Source organism: Hyperolius riggenbachi, chromosome 8 (genome assembly GCF_040937935.1).
Source record: "Hyperolius riggenbachi isolate aHypRig1 chromosome 8, aHypRig1.pri, whole genome shotgun sequence".
Classification (NCBI taxonomy): Eukaryota; Metazoa; Chordata; class Amphibia; order Anura; family Hyperoliidae; genus Hyperolius; species Hyperolius riggenbachi.
Window position 1 is genome coordinate 217,012,784 of NC_090653.1, and position 20,765 is coordinate 217,033,548.

At 44.3% G+C, this 20,765-nt stretch overlaps 1 protein-coding gene across 4 annotated transcripts in view; it reads right to left on the bottom strand.

Moving 5' to 3' along the window:
• RABGAP1 (RAB GTPase activating protein 1) overlaps window positions 1–20,765 on the bottom strand; it is a 281,195-nt gene that overhangs the window by 92,684 nt on the left and 167,746 nt on the right. The gene's annotated exons all lie outside the window — the stretch shown is intronic.

Here is a 20,765-nt window from a genome sequence, read left to right on the forward strand (position 1 = left end):
AATAAATAATTTTTTTGAGAAGGAAGATAGATACAAATGTTTATCTCATCCCTTTATTTTCACCTCGTATTTCCTTTAAGCAAATAAATTCTGGATATGAAGCAGTCCACATTTCTTATTACCTAAAGATTTTAAAAAGCAGATTTAAAAATTACAATAACAACAATAATAATAATTGTATTATAATTATCATAAATAATACTAAAATAATTACTGAAAATATATGCAAATCACTATGCATGCAATTTTATTTGCAAGCCCTATACAGTATAAGAACTTTTACTGAAATGCATAACATTGTTGACATGTAAATATTGACACAATCAGCTATGGAGTCACAATAAATACCAGCTGATCTGCAAATAAGACCACAAAAACTATTTGAGATGTATTCCTACATATCATTTCCATCTGTCTGTGCAAAACAATAGTGCTGGCTGGGAGACCTTGTATTAATAATTATTCAATAAAATATAGGATACGGAAAAGGGGTCCAGTTATTTGAAAAATGTAACATATTGGGTTCTTCTGTATAATAATAATAATAATAATAATAGCAGTATTTGTATAGCGCCTTTCTCCTGTCGGACTCAAAGCGCTTGCGAGGCAGCCACTAGAGCGCACTCAGTAGGCATTAGCAGTGTTAAGGAGACTTGCCCAAGAAACTCCTTACTGAATAGGTGCAGGCTTACTGAACATGCAGAGCCGAGATTTGAACCCAGGTCTCCTGTGACAGAGGCAGAGCCCTTAACCATAACACTATCCAGCCACTGTTTGCAGTTTGCAAACGCATTTCCACTTATTTTTCCTCTTTGGGTGTTCCCTAGAGGTGAGTGGAGGAAACACATCCAATCACAGTTTGGACCAAGTTTGCTTGCTTTGCCTGTATTGATTACTACAGTGGCACAAATTCAGTACACCAAAATGCAACATTCTGCACATCACAATTGGCTTAATAGGGATGGTGTCCTGGGCTTTCTAGAAAAAAAACACTTGCCACTGTGCATCACAAATGGTTTGTGTTCTAGGAAATTATGCAAATCACATATAGTATAAATGACCCCTCTGGGGCTGAAATAACCATACAGGGTGATAATAATTTAAAAGACAAGTGTAACAAGAGAAATTATGGTGGCTGCTTTATTTCCTTTTAAGCAATGTCAGTTGCCTGGCTATCCTGCTGACCCTCTGCCTCTTATACTTTTAGCAATCATCAAAGGTCCGCACCATCCAATATTCAAGTTTCAAGTTTCTTTATTTATAGCTCTTGTAAAAAGACATGATTAAAAGCAAATCTACATGATGATGACGCACAGGCGTTTCGATACTTCTTTCTCAAATCATTGCAGCATCTCGTCAGATGCTGCAATGATTTGAGAAAGAAGTATCGAAACGCCTGTGCGTCATCATCATGCAGATTTGCTTTTAATCGTGTCTTTTTACAAGAGCGATAAATAAAGAAACTTGAATATTGGATGGTGCGGACCTTTGATGATTGCTGTGGATTCCCTGTGACTCCAGGGGTGGTCTCTGCACGCCAAACCCATTGGTGCAACAACGCTGGTTCTGATTCTTATACTTTTAGCCACAGCCCCTGAACAAGCATGCAGCAGATCAGGTGATTCGGACATTATTGTCAGATCTGACAAGATTAGCTTCATGCTTGTTCCTGGTGTAATTCAGACACTACTGAAGCCAAATACACCAGTAGGGTTGCCAGGCAACTGGTACTGTTTAAAAGGAAACAAATGGTAGCCTCCATATTCTTCTCATTACGGTTGTCCTTTAATATCCTGTGACCCCTCTGAGCAGCTCCTGTACTCCCTTATGTGCTGGTCCTGGATAGTCCTGCATGGGCCGATGACCACTGGCAATAAAAAGTAGCCTTTACTGAAGGTAGATCCACTGTACTTTAGTGGTCTGACAAATGCAAAAAAAAAAACACACAAAAAAACAAACATCATATCCTGCTGCTGCGCTCAGGTGCGACTCAGTGTGGTGCCCACCTCTCCATTGCCCATGCTAAGTGCTAGCAGGCGCAGTGAATTCACAGCTTTTAGGCTTGGGACCCACTACAGATAGCTGATCGCAGTCGCTCATTTCATCAATGTTTACCGTCAGTTTTTGTAGCAATTTTATTTTAGTACTAGTGATTGCAAAAACGATTCTGATTTGCAGTTTTGAAGTTATGCAGAGGATTTGGGTAAGCTGGTGGTTTCTGGATAATACAAGAGCTGCAAAATCATTCTGAAATTGCTAAGTACCGTATTTTTCGGACTATAAGACGCTCCGGAACATAAGATGCACCTAGGTTTAGAGGACAAAAACCGGGGAAAAAAAAATATACTAACCTAGTGCATTCATGGTCCAGGGGTGTCTTGTGGAGCTTCTTACCCAAGCTGTCTATCAATTGTGGAGCAGCAGTGGGGCAGTGTAGTACTACACTAACCCCTGCTGCATCTGCCACACTTACTGCTGGGCCTGATAGGTGTAGTTTCAAGGCAGCAGAAAGTCACATGCAAAATCACTATTGTAACACTGCCCTGTAACATCCAAGCATACCACTTTCTATTCCATATTATCAAATAGGAGTACCACAAGAACAAGCATACCCCACATACAGCTGCCACTGATAATGAGCTCCTCCATGGTGATAGCAGGGACGGAGAATTCAACAAACTGCGCCTGGGGCAAGATACTTGCTCCCCCCTAGATCCGTTCCTGGGTGATAGATGTATAGGGTGACTGCATTCAGCATTCCCAGCTCTATCGGCCGCTGCTGTATGCTCTTAAGATTCCAGCGAGAGCTGTCTGTGATCTGGCCACCTGAGCTTTATAATCCATGGTTTTCACATGAAAAGAAACTAACGAGCCCGGTCCCCCCTGCACGTGGCGTCCGATCCGGCTTATCCTGAGAGAACTGCCTGCGATCGGGTCACCTTAGGATTAATGGTGTTGCGGTAAAAGACGTCACATCCATAAGTAGTAACGAGTGCAGTCTCCCTTGCACGTAGCATCTGCATCCTAGCCAGTTTTCAGCGCCCTGCGTCCTATCCTATTGGCCATTAAGTGCGCATCTGCTGTAATTGGCTGTGCTCATCTCCACAGTTCTCCAAGAATGTGCATCTGCGACCAACTGGAGCAACTGTAATGTGAAAGACGCAGCAGGAGAGGCAAATGACGCCCAAAGATGAGCACAGCCAATTACAGCAGATGTACACTTAGGATGGCCAATAGTATGGGACGCGAAGCGGTGAAAACCGGCTAGGATGCAGACAACATGTGCAGGGGAGACTGCACTCGTTACTACTTATGGATGAGAGGTATTTTACCGCAATACCATTAACCTCCCTGGCGTTCAGTTTCTGCTGGATTTCTGTGCAGAAAGTGATCCAATTAATTTTCATAACCATTTTTCCTGTAACTTACCAAAATGTCATGCAAGGGTCTAGTATACATTTTGAGTATAATAAAAGCTTGAAACACAAAATGTAAACTAAATTTCGAAATTACCGTATTTCGCGCCGTATAAGACGCTCCGGAATATAAGACGCACCCAGGTTTAGAGGTCACAAACCAGGGAAAAAAAGATATATATACTAAACCTGGTGCGTCCATATTCCAGGAGCATCTTATACATGTTCTCCCCCAAATGGTGTCCGCCTGTTTCCCCATGTCCCCTCCTGTGTCCCTTATGTGCCCTCCTATGTCCATTATGTGCCCTCTTGTGTCCATTATGTGTTCTCCTGTTTACCTTTATGTGTTCTCCTGTGTCTCTTTACATGCCCTCTTGTGTCCATGATGTTTTCACCTGTGTCTATACAACCTCCTGTGTCCCATATGTGTGTACCTGTGTCCCTTTATGTGTCCCATATGTGTGTACCTGTGTCCCTTTATGTGTCCCATGTGTGTACCTGTGTCCCTTTCTGTGTCCCATATGTGTGTACCTGTGTCCCTTTGTGTGTCCTCCTGTGTCCCATATGTGTGGCCATTCCCTGGTGCCAAGTGGGTGGTCGCTCTCTCCCCGTGTCTCTGATGCCCGTGCACAAGTGAATCGCTCAGGCAGCCGGATCACATACCACATGGCCGCCGCCGCCGCCGCCGGGAACTGCCTCCTGTGTAATGCTGCTGGCGGCTCTTGGCCCGTGTGCCCGCTCGTTCTACTGCATGTCACTCCCCCATTTGCCAATGTAAATATCGGGCAGCTGGCTTCACTATCGCCGCGAGGATTGCAGACCTTGTCCCCCTGTGCGCGGCTGGCTCTATTGAAAGGCTCGTACTGATTGCGTCATCAGTACGAGCCTTTCAATAGAGCCAGCCGCGCACAGGGGGACAAGGTCTGCAATCCTCGCGGCGATAGGGAAGCCAGCTGTCCGATATTTACATTGGCAAATGGTGGAGCGGAGACGCAATAGAACGAGCGGGCACACGGGACAAGAGCCGCCAGCAGCATTACACAGGAGGCAGTTCCCGGCGGCGGCGGCGGCCATGCGGTATGTGATCCGGCTGCCTGAACATTACTGATACACTTGTGCACAGTCATCAGAGACATGGGGAATGGGCACACACAGGCAGGGAATCCCCGACATGGCGGCGGTTCATATCGGCGGGCGTTCGGAGGTCGGGGATTCCCTGCCTTTGCCGTATAAGACGCAGGGACTTTTTCTCCCCATTTTTGGGGGAGAAAAAGTGCGTCTTATACGGCGGAAAATACGGTATATGCTATAGTATTTGCAATCACTCCAGTGGTGTAGGTGAAGCGACTGTGATTTGGCCAACTCGCAATCGCTCCAGTGGGTTCATGTCCACCCACCTTCACTTCCATAGCAATTTTTGGAATTGTCTGCGATTCTTAGAAAACATTAATTGCAGCTGAAAATGCTCTAGTGGGTCCAAGGCCCAAAAGCCTGGTAAACACATTCAATTATGATTGGCCAATCACTGACCAATTTTACCTCCTCCATGTAGTATGAGAGTCAACAGATATAGAACTATAAGCAGATTGTGTAGGTGAATCCTCATATTACAAGAAAGTCGTGATATTGCTCAGTGATTGGCCAATCAAAATTGAAAGTGTGTATCAGGTTTTAGCTTCCTATGTGAAAGAGGCCTCCTACCAGTCAGGTTACACAGATATTATGTGTTAAATTATACATTTTATTCATCATGTTACTTTTGTTACTGTCCTTACCAATTCTGTATTTTGTATACCATTTGTCTGTATCATTATGTACCCCATGTTCGTTTCTTACTTTGTACAGTGCCACGGATTCGAGAGCCGCAGATTCCAACCACTGGGCTAGGCCATCAGTTCAGAATCATACAGCAATCTTTTGGGCTGGCAGTCTTGTGACATATACGGCATGTCTGTTACTAATGGATCTGGTTTCTGCTTAATCTATTGCTGCGGACATTAAAGTATGCACATTTAGTGCCGTGTCTGGCTGCTCAGTCTACACTGGGTGAAGAGTTATAGAATTGTAGTGGTGAAAACGATTATAAAAGTCCCTATGCATGTTTCTTATTTAACCACTTCAGCCTACAGCGTTGAAAATTTTATGCATCCGAGCAACGTTCACCTCCCATTCATTCGCCAATAACTTTATCGCTACTTATCACAATTAATTGATCTATATCTTGTTTTTTCCGCCACTAATTAGGCTTTCTTTGGGTGGTACATTTTGCTAAGAATTATTATTTTCTAAATCCATTTTAACAGGAAGATTAAGAAAGAGATGGAAAAAAATCATTATTTCTCAGTTTTTGGCCATTATAGTTTAAAATGAATACATGCTACCGTAATTAAAACTCATGTATTTTATTTGCCCATTTGTCCCGGTTATTACACCATTTAAATTATGTCCCCATCAAAATTTATGGCGACAATATTTTACTTAGAAATAAAGGTGCATTTTTTCAATTTGCGTCCATCACTATTTACAAGCTTATAATTTAAAAAAAATATAATAATATACTCTCTAGACATGCATATTTAAAAAGTTCAGACCCTTAGGTAACTATTTATGTTTTTTTTTTTTTAATTGTAATTTTTTTTTTATTAAAAAATGTATTTGGGTAATTTTTGGTGTGGGAGGGAAACAGATGATTTTAAATGTAAAATAATGTAATTCTTTATTAAAAAATTTATGTGGGTGCAGTTTACTATTTGGCCACAAGATGGTCACAGTTAAAAAAAAGTCCTGGAAGCGTACGATCACGCTTCCAGGAATAATAAAGAGCACGGGAAACCTTTTTTTGGGCAGAAATACCGCACTCTGATTAGAAAGCGGCGTTTTTTTCTGCGGGGAACTTAGATCGGGGAACGGCAGGCAGCGGGAGAGCGTGCTTTCGCGCGCCTAATGCAGCGGCAGCAGCACAGTCTATTAGGACGGATATATCCGTCCAGATAGACTTAAGTGGTTAAAGAAACTCTGTAACAAAATTTTCAGCCTTATTTTTTCTATCCTATAACTTCCTATACCTGTTCTAATGTAGTCTGGATTACTGCAGCCTTTTCTAGTTGCACTGTCTCTGTGATATATCTAATCTTCTTTTCTTTGTCAAGCTTTGTCGACCCAGAGAGGAAGGAGCTGCCTCTGCTGTGATAGAGACAAGTTATGTGCGCCCCCTGCAGGCTCTGTATATGTGCTTTGTTTATTGCAGATTGTGAGGCTAAGGCAGGAAGAGAGCTGCAGTCTGTCACATGCAAACTGTGACTAATTTCAGACTGGAGTGCAGATAATTCAAACTTGTAGTATACTGTAACATTATATATATATATATATATATATATATATATATATATATATATATATATATATATGTATATATATATATACATACATACATACATATACACACACACACGCGTGTGTGTGTGTGTGTGTGTGTGTGTGTGTGTGTGTGTGTGTCTATATACACACACACATACATCACTGCCTGGTTTGCAGCCATGTTTTTTGTTTGTAAACACTACCTAAAACTGGTGATTAAAAGCTAGGATCGCAGCGGGGAGCGGCGGAAACGACAAATGGGGACCCAAAAGATCACAGTGACTTGATTGGTATGTTTTTTTTTATTGTACAAATCGGACAGAAAAGAACTGAACTTATGAATGGTGACTAGTCTGCAGATGCACCTCGGTTCCATTACCACCCCATAAAGGCTCCAGGTACACTGTACTTGCTTCTGCTGTGCACCCACCACTCTGCTATGTCTTCTAACACATTAGAGTCAATTAGATTTTGATTGTTTGCTGCTTAGACTTTGACCAGTCCAAATGAGCTGCAATGCATTTGATCTACTCAATCCGAAGCTGCATGCAATCTGAAACAAAATTTGTTTTGAGTCTGAAAATTATGTCAGTGCTGTATAAATACACAATAATAATTGCTTATCTCTATACATGACATTGTTGATGGACTCTCCTCTAAAATAATTGGAGAGGCCACCTACTGTTTGCTGGATAGCACTATGTTGCAGCTGAAGGGAACAGAAGCCACGTATATACATAGGGCCGGTATTACTGTGGCGCCCATCGCTCATGTGCTGTCTATTCAAATGCATGTACAGCGTGCCTGGTACTTTCATTCACCATCGTTCACACATCCCATCACCCCCCCCCCCCCCCCCTATTTGAATAAGAGCATGTCACATGCCTGTAGGTGTATCTGTACAACTAGGACCCTGAAGTTGCGTGAGTGACTGGATGCTGATCCCCACTGGGTGACATGGTGTGTATGTGTGTTTGGGTGTGGGTGTTCAGAAAATTGAATTGGAAAGGGTTAATGGTCGGATATGTTGGAGCCTACCCGAAATAACCCATGGATAGCCACACAAGCAAGGTTAAATAGGTGAATAGGGTGCTTGATGTATAGGCAGGCCCGGATTTACATCACAGGAGCCTATAGGCACAGATATCCTAGCACCCTAGACTCCACCCTCCATCAACCTACAAACCCCTGCCGAACCGCACCGCAAGTGTGCTGGCTGCCCCAGCTGTCACTTCTCCCTTACCCATTATAGGTAGCTATAATATTAGGTAGCCAGAGGTACCCCCAGTGTAAAGTAGCTAGTGGTGCCCCCAAGTATTAGGTAGCTAGAGGAACATCAGTATTAAGTAGTAGGTGTCCCCCAACTGGAGGGAGATCTTGTCAGTAGAATGACGAAAGTTAGGTGAGGACCCTCTCATTCACACTCTGCTCGGGACTCTGCATAGATAAGGCAGGAGGGAGGCACTAGGGGAGGGGAGTGAACCGCCTTTCCATCATCAGGCGCCTGTAGGCACGTGCCTACAGTGCCTTATGGTAAATATGGCCCCAAGTATAGGAATTTTAATGGTTGCAGGTAAATATTTCATTTGCAAAGCTCAGATTTTAAATAAATCGGCTGAAATGACAACAATGAGTCATTTCTCAAACTAAAGTGATTAATCTCACATGATTACCCTTAACCTAGAGGCTCATTTTCAATTAAAAATGAGCCGAAAATCATTCATAAGTTTTGATACACTTCTCGCTGTAGGTCGACATTGAAATCTGAAGGAGGAAAAAAACAAATTCTGTATTGATAATGCAGAAAGTCAGGAGGCAAGTGCATAGCTTTGTATTGCATTAACCACTACAAAACATTGCAGAGAGTACTTCCCACACATTTCAGTCAGATTTCCCCTAACATATGACTGCAAAGAATACTTCCTACTCACTACAGTCAGATTTCCCCTAACATATGACTGCAAAGAATACTTCCTACTCAGGGCCGGCCCTAGACTTTTTGCCGCCTGAGGCAAAATTTGAAAAAATTGCCGCCCCCCCCCCCCAGCCGTGGGTGGGCCGCCGAGCTGGAGAGGTAGCTGGCAGAAAGGGGGTATTGGGCCTAGCGGTGGGGAGGGGGGTTGGACCCCCCCTCCCTCGCCTGGGTCCCCCGATCTGCGCTTCTCCTCCAGCGTCAAGTACCAGCGTGCATATGATTAAGAGACAACGGGCGGGGGAATCACTCACCTCTTCCGCGTTCCAGCGTGCGCTCCACTGATGTCACTTCCTGCAAGGCCGTCCACTTACAATACAGTGGGCGGCATTGCCAGAAGTGACGTCTGTGGAGCACACGATGGAACGCGGAAGAGGTGAGTGATTCCCCCGCCCGTTGCCTCTTAATCATATGCACGCTGGTACTTGACGCTGGAGGAGGAGCGCAGATCGGGGGACCCAGGCGAGGGAGGGGGGGTCTGACCCCCCTCCCCAACGCTAGGCCCAATACCCCCTTTCTGCCAGCTACCCTCCAGCTCGGCGGGCGGCCCCCAGCATCCATGGACAGGCGGGTGCCGCCCCACCAGATCTGCTGCCTGAGGCAAATGTTTCACCTCGCCTCATGAGCGGGCCGGCCCTGTTCCTACTCCCTAAAGTCAGATTTCCCCTAACATATGACTGCAAAGAATACTTCCTACTCACTACAGTCAGATTTCCCCTAACATATGACTGCAAAGAATACTTCCTACTCACTACAGTCAGATTTCCCCTAACATATGACTGCAAAGAATACTTCCCACACATTTCAGTCAGTTTTCCCCTAACATCTGACTGTGAAGAATGTTTCCTACACATTTCAGTCAGATTTCACCTAACATCTGGGCTCAAGCCCACTAGCAGCCTTTTCTAACCCGTTAGTAATTTGAAAAAGCTCTTGCTAATGCAATGCTATGGGGGATTTTTATAAAATCACATAGATCAAGTGGGATCACACCCATAGCATTACATTAGCAAGAGTTTTTCAAATCACAAAGTGCCCAGAAAAGCACTCCTAGTGGGTTCCAGGCCTCTGACTGTAGAGAATACTTCCTACATATTTCTGTCTGATTTCAACATGTGACTGTAAAGAACAGACTTGGACAGTTGTCAGCCTGTTTATGGACAGTTTCAGGCCCCCTGCACACTGCAAATCCAATTTGCGATTCTGATTTTCCATGGATGCTATAAAAAAAAAAAAACACAGAAAAAAAACGCAGCATGAACGATTAAAAATCGCAAAGCGGAATCGCATGTACTGTGCAAGAGGCCTTAAAACCGTGTAATGACGAGCTGTTTTGAGAGCGTTTGTTTGCATTTAGTGGAATTTTCCAACACTAACAATATACTGGAGAGAAAGTTATAGGCCTCGATTCATAAAGCATTCCCGCATTCGGAAATGCAAAAAAACGCTCACTTTACCGACCACACACCAAAATATGCATTCATAAAGGCTTTTTCCGCATGAAAAGCCGACATTTGCGAGCAGAGTGATCAATCACCGCCTTGCGCGGTGATTATCACAGCAACAGTAACAAATGTCAATTCATAAAGATTAGAGGTAGCGGTATGCGGACGGGTATTACCGCTACCTCTGATGTGGCGAGAAGCGTGCGGAATCCGTTGCAGTGAATGGGACAGACCTCCCAAGCAGCTGCAGAGAGAACACCGCACGGAGGGATTCCGCCTGCTTCCCCTGTTTCCGCACGTCTCCCGACAGCCTAACGCCTGCCTACAGCGGAGTATCTCCGCACGTATATCACAAGTAGCTAAATTTTTATGAATTACCACCCTGAAGGCGGAAATACCGACAGCGGTGTTTCCCCGCTCGACTTTCCCCGCTCGCAGGCAGTTTTATGAATCGAGGCCATTGTATTATTGAGGTTAGTACATCCATACACAGCATTGAGCTCTTTAGCATAGCTACATATTTCTGATGCATTCAGTGTGCACTTACTGCTGAATTGAATGTCCACAGAAATGAACAGAAAATGTCTGCCGATACCTAAATGTGCCAGTCAATACATGTCAACCCTAAGCTGAAACCATAAGACCAGCACTTGCTTGAACACTTGTCTATTTCAGTGCTAAACACACAGACAGGATAAATAGATATATTGATACTGCTACATACAGGCGGTCCCGTACTTACAAACCGGTTCCGTTCCCAGAGTTTGTAACGTTGAATTTATTTGTAAGTTCAGTTGTGAATAATTCACTTTTTGACAACTCTTAACTGGGCATATACGACACAGAGCACATTGCGCTTTTCTCCTGGCGGACTCAAAGCGCCAGAGCTGCAGCCACTAGGGCGCTCTCTATAGGTAGTAGCAATGTTAGGGAGTCTTGCCTAAGTTCTCCTCACTGAATAGGTGCTGGCTTACTGAACAGGAAGAACCAAGATTTGAACCCTGGTCTCCTGTGTCAGAGGCAGACTATCCAGGTACTTTCAGCATGCTTTTTATTTGTTTTTGCTGGGGCAAAGGCTTGCCTGCCTGGTTCAGTCCTATAGAAAAGCTCCTACTACAGCTCAAAGTACTAAAAAGCTGTAGGCAAGTGATGACAGGGATGCCGCAGCATAGCTACAAACCAACCAGAGTTTCTATACTGATGTTTCTCCACTGACTAAACTGCCTACAATGAGCAACAGCCATCATCCCAGTGATTTTAATGTTCGGGTCAATATATAACCAAATATGTAGTTGGGAGCGAAAGGTTTTTCTCAGCCCTCAACATTGCAAGGATTTCTGCATCACACCCTGCTAAGATGCAATCTGGACTTTATCTAAGTTAGCATAATAAATAAAGACCGTCTGGTTTAGTAAACAGACACATCATTGCCATATCCTTACTGTGCAGATGGTTTAAACGATCAAGGTCAATGATGGAAAAGAACTGAGGGCATTCTTTGTGTTTCCAAATCTTGTGAGCTTTTGTAGTATTGCTTTCTGACTCAAAGATTGGAATACCTGACTGCAATCACTTTTATTATCCCGGAGATTCACTTCATTTGTCTACTAATGACCTTGAGGCCATTTCACTGGAAAAAATCTTCCCTCTACAATTTCAGGCTATCAAGTACTGTATCACACAAACGGGATGATGGGGGAGGGGAGGGAGGGGGGGGCGGCACGCGCAATGCCTGTAGAGAACAATATGTCAAAAAGCGGGACTAAAGGTCCGTACACACGTCGGACTGGAGGCAACGACGGGTCCGTCGTCACCTCCCGCTGGGTGGGCGTTCCAGCGACAGTCCGGCGTGTGTACAGTCTGTCGGCGGACTCAGCCGTATCAGTCCGCCGACAGACTGTACACACGCCGGACTGTCGGTGGAACGCCCACCCAGCGGGAGGTGACGACGGACTCGTCGTTGCCTCCAGTCCGGCGTGTGTACGGACCTTTAATAAGGAAAAAGAAATCCTAGCACTGATCATCATGAGCATGTTCTCAACATACATCTTTTGTAACACTGCCAGCATATGGAGTTAAAGTGGAGACAAGAAATAATCCATAGCTAGTTATTCTTTATAGTGGGTAAATCTTTTCATCATTGACCCAAAAAATGTATACCTGGCATGAAAGCATTTTGGTGCTGGGTCTGTCTTTGGCTGTCTCATCTAAATGGGACACTGAAAACAGCTGAGCCAAAACTGAAGACTTTAGCGCACAGGTATCAAACTCAAAGCCTGTGGGCCAAATGCGGCCCTCCTTGCCATTTTATGTGGCCCTCGAGAGCTTTCAATGTCTATCAGTGTAAGCGGCAAAAGAGACAGCACATTGCCTACCAGTCCAAAGGAGCACACTGGCGACAGTGTATCTGAATGAAACATTGTCAGTTGGAGCCGGGTTGCATCAATAACGCAAGAGACACCCTCCATACCGCATAGAGTAGTGGAGCAATGTATATATTTACCTGCTTTAGTGATGCATCGCGTCTCCTGTCTTTCCTGGCAGGCACATGCTCCGTGCTTCCATACCTCCAGCCTCATGTGACACGCCCCAGGAGCCAGAGGTATGCAGCATAGAGCGTGTGGCTGTCAGGAAGATCAGAAGAGACCCAAAGCAGCACTGGAGCAGGTAAATTTCAAGCTGCTTCACTGCGCTACTCTGCAGAAGGGGAAGGAGCAGGCTCCCCACGGTTGCTAATGTTACGCCACTTAGTTTAAGACTAGTAAATGTTGAATCTCAAACAATTTGGCCCAAAACTTAGATTAAGTTTTAGATTTCGGCCCCTCATGTGATTGAGTTTGACACTCTAGGGTGTGGATGGCTGCAAGAGATCAGGCATCTAGCCAGAATGAAGCCTAAACGAAACGGGTAATGTTCTCTTTCTCCCTCGTGCTCCACACTTTGTCCCTCTGTCGCCCTCTATAGCGACGGCACATGTTGCTGGCCTGCAGTCAAGCAACTTGTCTGTACAGCCTGGGTCCTGAACTGTCGCCTGAAAGTGAGTGTCCCGATCCCTGCTGGGCAACAGTAATTATATATATATATATATATATATATATATATATATATATATATATATATATATATATATATATATATATATATATATATATATATATATATATATGTGTGTGTGTGTGTATACACAGTGTTCTCCAGACTTTTTTTCCAGCCGGGTGACATGAAAAAGTAGCCGGGTGGGGCAAGATGATAGAATGCAGAGCTGGTGCTCCTCTGCACAACTCTGCTTATAGTATAGGAGGAGGTGAGCCGATGACAGCTGGGTGGTCACCAAAACTAGCTGGGTGGAGCACCCGGCTAAAAGAGCCTGGGGAGAACATACACATGTAGGACCGCGCGGCAGTGATGTTGAAATCTACAACCTGTCAGAGCCGCGCAGCCACAAGCAGGATGTAGATTTCAACCACGCTGGTCCGGAAGCAGTTAAAAACTTTAATAAACATGTTGAAACAGAAAAGGAAATAAAAATGGCTGCCTCCATATACTTCTCACATCAGGTTCCCTTTAAGTAGAGACAGAATGTGATGCCTTGCAAACCAGGGGAATGAGAAACAGCAGTCCTACTTTTAACGTACAGTAATACGTATACTCTATTAAACTTAAACTGTAAGGAGAAAAGTGCCCCTATTGTGTACTTACTTCGGGAGGGTGAAACCTCTGGATCCTAATGAGCCTCTTTCTGTCCTCTTCAGCCTTGGGGATCCAGCGCTGGCAGCCCCCGCACAGCGTCGGCAATATTTACCTCTCCGTGCTCCCGTGCAGGCGCAGTACAAACTTCCCCTCAGGCTCCGGCGGAAATAGCCGAGGCTGATCGAGCTCGGCTATTTCCACCAAAGACTGCTTGTACTGCGTCTGAGCAGAAGCACAGACAAGTAAATATTGTTGCGCGCTGAAGCCCCCACTGCTCCTGTCAGCAGATTTTCAGGGTCTGACAGCGCTGGATCCCTGAGGATAAAAAGGATTTGGGGGGGGGGAGTCGAAAGGCTTCCCCCTCCTGAGGTAAGAACCCCATAGGGGCACTTTTTCCTTACAGTGTCTCCTTAAAAGGAAGGACAGTAGTCAATTCATAAAATGATTATTGCACATGGCCAGTCATCAAGGCAGGGTGATGCATCGCAAGGAATTGTACATTGTATGCAATGCCTGCGCGCGATGCTCTATTTCAACAGGAGTCTGTGGTTCTGTATGCACCGTCTCCACCATGCAGCAACATCCTGCCTGTGGCAGAGAAGGATCACTGAGAGCTCTTTTAAAGTACATGTGATTTAGATTTTTGATGCGATTAAAAAAAGGCCTGTATGCTGCATTTTTTTCTTGTGTTGCTGGCATCCAGCGAAAATTGCAAATTGGAAATGCGATTTGCAGTGTAAAAGAAGCCTAACGGTGCCCATAACATAGTACAATTTTTTTCATTTTTTGAGATTAGATAATTTCATTCGATTGTTCCATTAGATCAAATATAAAGATTTTTCCAACATGTCTGATCAGATTTTTCTTGAAAAAAAAAAAAAAAAGGGATAATTTTTCATTTTTCTTGAAAAAAAGATTCTTCTTGACTTTCATTAGATTTGATCGTTTTAGTCCAATAAACAGGGAAATCAAATGTTTTTATTCCTTGTATGGGCAACATTACTGTGATCCTTAGCCCAACCTAGGCATGTGCATCTGATATACAGGAATATCAGACATTGCAACTAAACAGTAGACTGCAACATATATGGCAGCATGTTGCACCTGCTTCTCCCTGTGTGAATAAACCTTTGTGCCCATGATAAGGGCATCTTATTTACAGTATGCACAGTACAGAATGGGTATCATTCATAAAGCATTTCCGCATGCGGAAATGCTAAAAACAGCTGACTTTACCGACCACTCGGCAAAGTCAGCATTCATAAAGGCTCTTTCCGCATGAAAAAAAGACATACCGAGCAGAGTGATAAATCACCGCCTTGTGCGGTGATTAACGGAACAAATGTAGCAAAATGTTAATTCATAAAGAATACCGCCAGCGGTGTCAGGTCGGAAAGTCCCGCTCCCTCTGATGTGGCGATACCAATGCAAGTGAATGGAGACACACAGACCTCCCAGGCAGCTGCAGCAGAGCGGAACACGGAGAAATGTATCAACTCGGCAGCTTCCGTGTCTCCGCCTGCCTAACGCCTGCCTACCGCCAGCCTAGTTCGGGGAATCTCCGCACTGCCACCGCACCTACACACTTCTTTATGAATGCCCACCCAGAAGTCTAAAGTACCGGTTGCGGAGAAGAACGGTGTTTTCCCGCACTACCGACAGCCTCTTTATGAATGATACCCAAAGTTGCAAATAGTGTGTGATCTGCACATTAACAGAAAGTAATGTTTGCGGTTCCCCATAACTCTTCTGCACAGCTGTGTGATACGTTATAGCGCAGTAGCATGCATTTCTGTGCACAACACAGTCCCAGTCAGAACAGCTGAATGGAATCAGTGCTGCTAGTAAAGAGTTCCCTCCTGCCACTCCACACCTTATCTCTGTGGAGATCTAATCTGCACTTCAGCAAAAATTGAGCACAGAGTAAAGGGGCCCATACACTCAGCCGATTTTCTGGCCGACCGATCGATCCCGATCGATCGATCGTTTGCAAATCGGTTGGCCAATCGACCGACCGACCGAGAGAATCACATGTGAGAGATGCACGGCGGCGGCTGCTCTGCGGTGCTCCCGCTGGAAGTGCTGCCGCTCTCTCTCCGTGTCAGAGCGGTCAGCTGTTTGTGGTGCAAATAGATCGGCACCTGGTCCTGGGGGGGAGAGGGGGGTCGGGAAGACATAGGCATGCTCTGCATGCTCGTCATCAGTATCTGATATGCGGCTTTGCGTCGTTAGCGTGGGCAAAAGGCTACATAGTAGCAAAATTATATTGATTTTTGCAGAACGCATTGGCTTTTTTGATCACTTTAATACTAAATAAAACATTGCTGTACAGATTTAAATTTCACTTTGGGGGCTAACAGTTACTCTTTAATAGAAATCTGATGGCAAAAAAATGCCATCAGATCGAATTTCAATAGATTTATTTCAAACTGAAATCTATTGGAATTCTATCCTGGTAAAAAATGTTCTAAAAACGCATCAGATAGATCATCAGATGCATTTCTTATCTATCTGCTGCCAATCTGACGAGTGTATGGGCACCTTAATATAGCCTGAACAGTTACCTAATGTAAACACAGTGCCATGCCTGATTTTCAAAACACAGGCAAAATAAATAGTTCTGATAGATTACATTATTGGTCATAACTCTAAAGTGTACCAAAGATGAAAGTAAAAAAAAAAATAAATAAAAAAAAATCATACATACGTAGGGCTTCCTCCAGCCCCCTCCGGCCTGATCGCTCCCTCAGCGCCATCCTCTGCCTCCTGGATCTTCCGTAAAGGGTCCCGTTATCTTCGGCCAGTCGCAGTAAGTCGACGCATGCGCAGTATGGCTGCGTGCACTCCCCATCTCGCTCCCATGGCCAGGACAGTTCTGCACCTGTGCAGAGAGCTACCCACAATGGGAGCGCGGCCAGGACATACCTGCGCAGTAAGCCCCGACCGACAAAGATGCCGGGTCCTGTTACTGAAGATCCAGGAGGTGGAGGACGGCACCAAGGGAGCGATCAGGCCGGAGGGGGCTGGAGGAAGACCCAGGTACGTATGGTTATTTTAAAAAATTTTATCTCTGGTTTCCTTTAAACATTTTAACCACACTTATGTAGGAGTACAATTTTAAATAGACTCTGTATCGAAAAAAGGGCTACTTTCCTTGGGAGGGGGAAGCTTCTGGATCTGAGGCCTGCGCAGTGGAGCGGATGTGACTGGGATCGGCTATTTCCCTCTGATCCAGAGCCGAGAGCCGCTACTGTGCCTGCACCGGGAAGGTAAATATTTACATGGCCACCGTTCGGAGCGGCCTAGCGAGACCACCGTGGGACGGAGGAGGATGGGAGAAGCCTCAATCGGATCCAGAGGCTTCCCCCTCCTGAGGTAAGTGGCCCCCAGGGGCCCTATTTTCAAATACAGGCTTTCTTTAAAACAAACCTGAAGCTAAAATAAACTTATGATATAATTGTATGTGTAGGACAGCTAAGAAATAGAACATTAGTAGCAAAGAAAAGTGTCTCATTTTTTTTCCAGTACAGGAAGAGTTAAGAAACTTCAGTTATTTATGGAAAAGAGCTTCTCTGAGTTCTTCGATCCAACTTTGGTCAAGGACAGTTCTGTTTTCTGAAGCACTTAAAGTGAACCAAAGGTGAAAAATATACTAATTAGATAAACAATTGGATCTGACAGACAGATAAATGACAGCGCTCAAGGCTGCACCTGCAATGTAAACCAACAGAACATTGCAGGTGCAGCCTTGAGCGCTGTCAGTCTGTCTGTCTGATGTAAAGTGTATACCATTTATGATTCGCAGCACAAGGACGCAGCACAAGGAATATTATGTTTTTATTACTAGAATAGTGTTAGGCCTTCCCCCAGGGGGTCCGTCATCGCCGTGGGGAAGTCTATTAGGTAATAATCTGTGCACACATTATTTACTGAAGCTAACACCCCCCCCCCCCTTTTGCCTGTAGTGAGTGCTAGGTGTGAAATATTGTCCAGTTACTGGAGCTCTGCACATCCATGCAGATTGATCATTCAGGTATAACTTCTGTTTGAAAGCGCTGCCATGTCTCCCGCTGTACAAACAATTGGATCTGTCCTCCTACTCCTAAAAATGACCTTTTTTTGGCTCTCTCAAGGTTTTATTATATTTATTGAAGTCTCTACTCAACTGCAGTGTCAAGAGTCCCAGAGTGAAAATATGTGAACTATTGACCTTTTTATCTTTCCCTTGCAGTCAGAAGTTCAGTTATCTGCTTAGGAAAGTGTTTTATAGCTGTAATTTGTTATCAGTAAGCCCACTGGGTCCCAACTAGAGAAAAACTGTCAGTTCCATAGCTGAATATTAACTCTTTCAGGCAGGGAAAAAAGAAAAGGAGCACAGCATAAGTGTCTATGCTTGCCACTGTATATACACCGGTCTATCATCATGTCACATCATTTTAGGTACACTTTAAACAACAACAAAAAAACATTGAGACACAGGATGAGATAAGGTTTTACTGCAGGGAAGTACAAAGGGTCATTAACTCTGCTTTGTTTTATAGTTTAAAATACAGAGTGTGGTTTGTAAATAGCAAATACGACATAATGATGCAATAAAAAAAAATATAACAAAAAATAAAAATAACAGACTCTTTTCTTTGCTACTAATGTTCTTTTCATTATCCGTATTACACATACAATTCATTATATCATTAGTTTTTTTTTGCTTCAGGTTTGCTTTACTGGGAATTCAAAATGTTTGATCAGCTTATTTATTCTGGGACTGTGATTCAGAATCTATTTAAATCAGAGGAGCAGCAAGACAATAGATAGGATAGAATACGGAACCACTCTTTGACTATTCCCGTCAATTCAGGTTTCCTTTAAGTGTTTGTGTATTTTGTATCTGAAGACCCCATAACAACTGTGACACATGGAAAAAGACAGAGCATGACATCATCCTTTGCCAGCGTTGATGAAAGCATTTAGCATATGCCAGGTGATACAGATGCAGCTGTGCTTGAAGGAAACGGTGCTGTGTAATCACACACTGGGAGAAATGACTGTTTTATCACCTCCCTTGCAATGCATAAGGGCTCTGAGGAAGCTCTGCCAGAAGGGTTTGCTTCTTTCAATATAATTCCATCTTGAGGAAGCGATAACAAGGCAGAATTGATTCAAACAAAGCCCATGTTTTCATAAGCTTGGCCTACACTGAGGACTGTGCCACGGGCTAACCTTCTCCTATTTTTATACCTTTCTGTGAGAACTGGCTGCATGGGCAATTTCTCAAGCTTGAAGGGTAGTGGGAACTATAGGAAAGCCCTCTGAGCACACACCCTGTGTAAACGCAGCCTCAGAATGACAGGAAGATAGGGATGGCAATAAACACATCTGGAAGGAGCCATGAGAAATAAGACCCGCCGCGCCACACGCTTCAGTTCCCAGAACAAAAATGATTTAACTTAAAAGAAGTTATGCTGAGTGTGGCTGGAAATAAACAGAAGAAGGGACTCGCTGTCCAGCCTAAAGCAGGCACACGTCACACACAAACTCTACAGCATGTCACTGGCACATACTACTGCTTTATAACAGATAATATGGTTAAGGAAAAGTGAACAGTACCTGGCACCAAGATGCAGCAGGGCGGACAAACAGAAACTGCATCCAGAACCATGCTTATCAAACAGGAACATTTGCAGGGGAAAAAAAAAAGAGAAAAAAAAAAAAAAAGAGTTGCAGCAAGGCACTGCTCCTAAAAAAACCTTTTATTTCCAGTTGGGTTAACACAGTGGTACAAAGGCAGTGGGGGAGAAGAAGCATGTCTGGCCTGTGAAACAGCTGTCAAGGACTTGTCTCCCCCACCTCCTTCATGCCAGTGTGAAAAAAATAAAAAAATAAAATAGGTGTATTTATTTAAGAAAAAACAAATATAAACATCCAAGCAGGGATCAGAGCCCACCAACAGAAAGCTCTGTTGGTGGGCAGAAAAGGGGGGGGGGGTTGAGAATCACTTGTGTGTTGAGTCATACGGCCCTGCAGCGAGCCCTTAATGCTGTAGTGGCCTAAATTGTAAAAAATAGCCTCGTCACTGGGGGGGGGGGGGGGGGGGGATGTAAGCCTTTGGTCCTTAAGAGGTTAAGGAGCAGTGCCTTGCTGCAACGAAGCTTTATACCAGGGCACAGGCAACTCCTATATGACCCCTAACAACACTCTCATCTCCAGGCAAACATGAAAATACAGTCTAATGGCTTATTGGTTAGAATGTTCAAATTTTAATTTATGTGTGAAATGAGGTATCTGCAGATAAAAATCCAGCCTTGAAATTTTGGTCACAGAAATGAAGTGCTGAATCGAGAGTAACGTTGGCCATACATCAGGCAACTTGGCGACCGATCAACCAATCGATCTGATTATTATAATAGAATCGGATAAAAATTGGTGTTGCCAAGTGCATGCGCGATCGCCAATGCGACTAATTTTGGGCCAAAATCAGTCGTACATGATGCAAGATGTAGGGCCGACTTGCTTGATCGGGTGCCCAGCGGTAACAGCAAGTGATATCGGGATGAGCGGCAAAACCCCCACCACTGTTTCCCCAGTGTATAAATGCATATTAGTGCATTTATACAGGACCTGTCCTGTGTCACGGTGCCCGTCCGACTGCTGCTTTACCATTAGCCCCATACACGCTGTCCGCACATAGCACTCTACACGTATAATGTATGCAGCTAACGGAAGAGTTGTGGATTCGGAAGATGGACAAGCACCGCAACACAGGATAGGTAATGTATAAACGCACATATGCACATTTATACACTAGGGAACAGCAGCGAGACGGAGCATATGGCATGCTTGGCCGATTCCTGAGAAATGTCATACTGAAATCAATCCGTAATCAGCCTA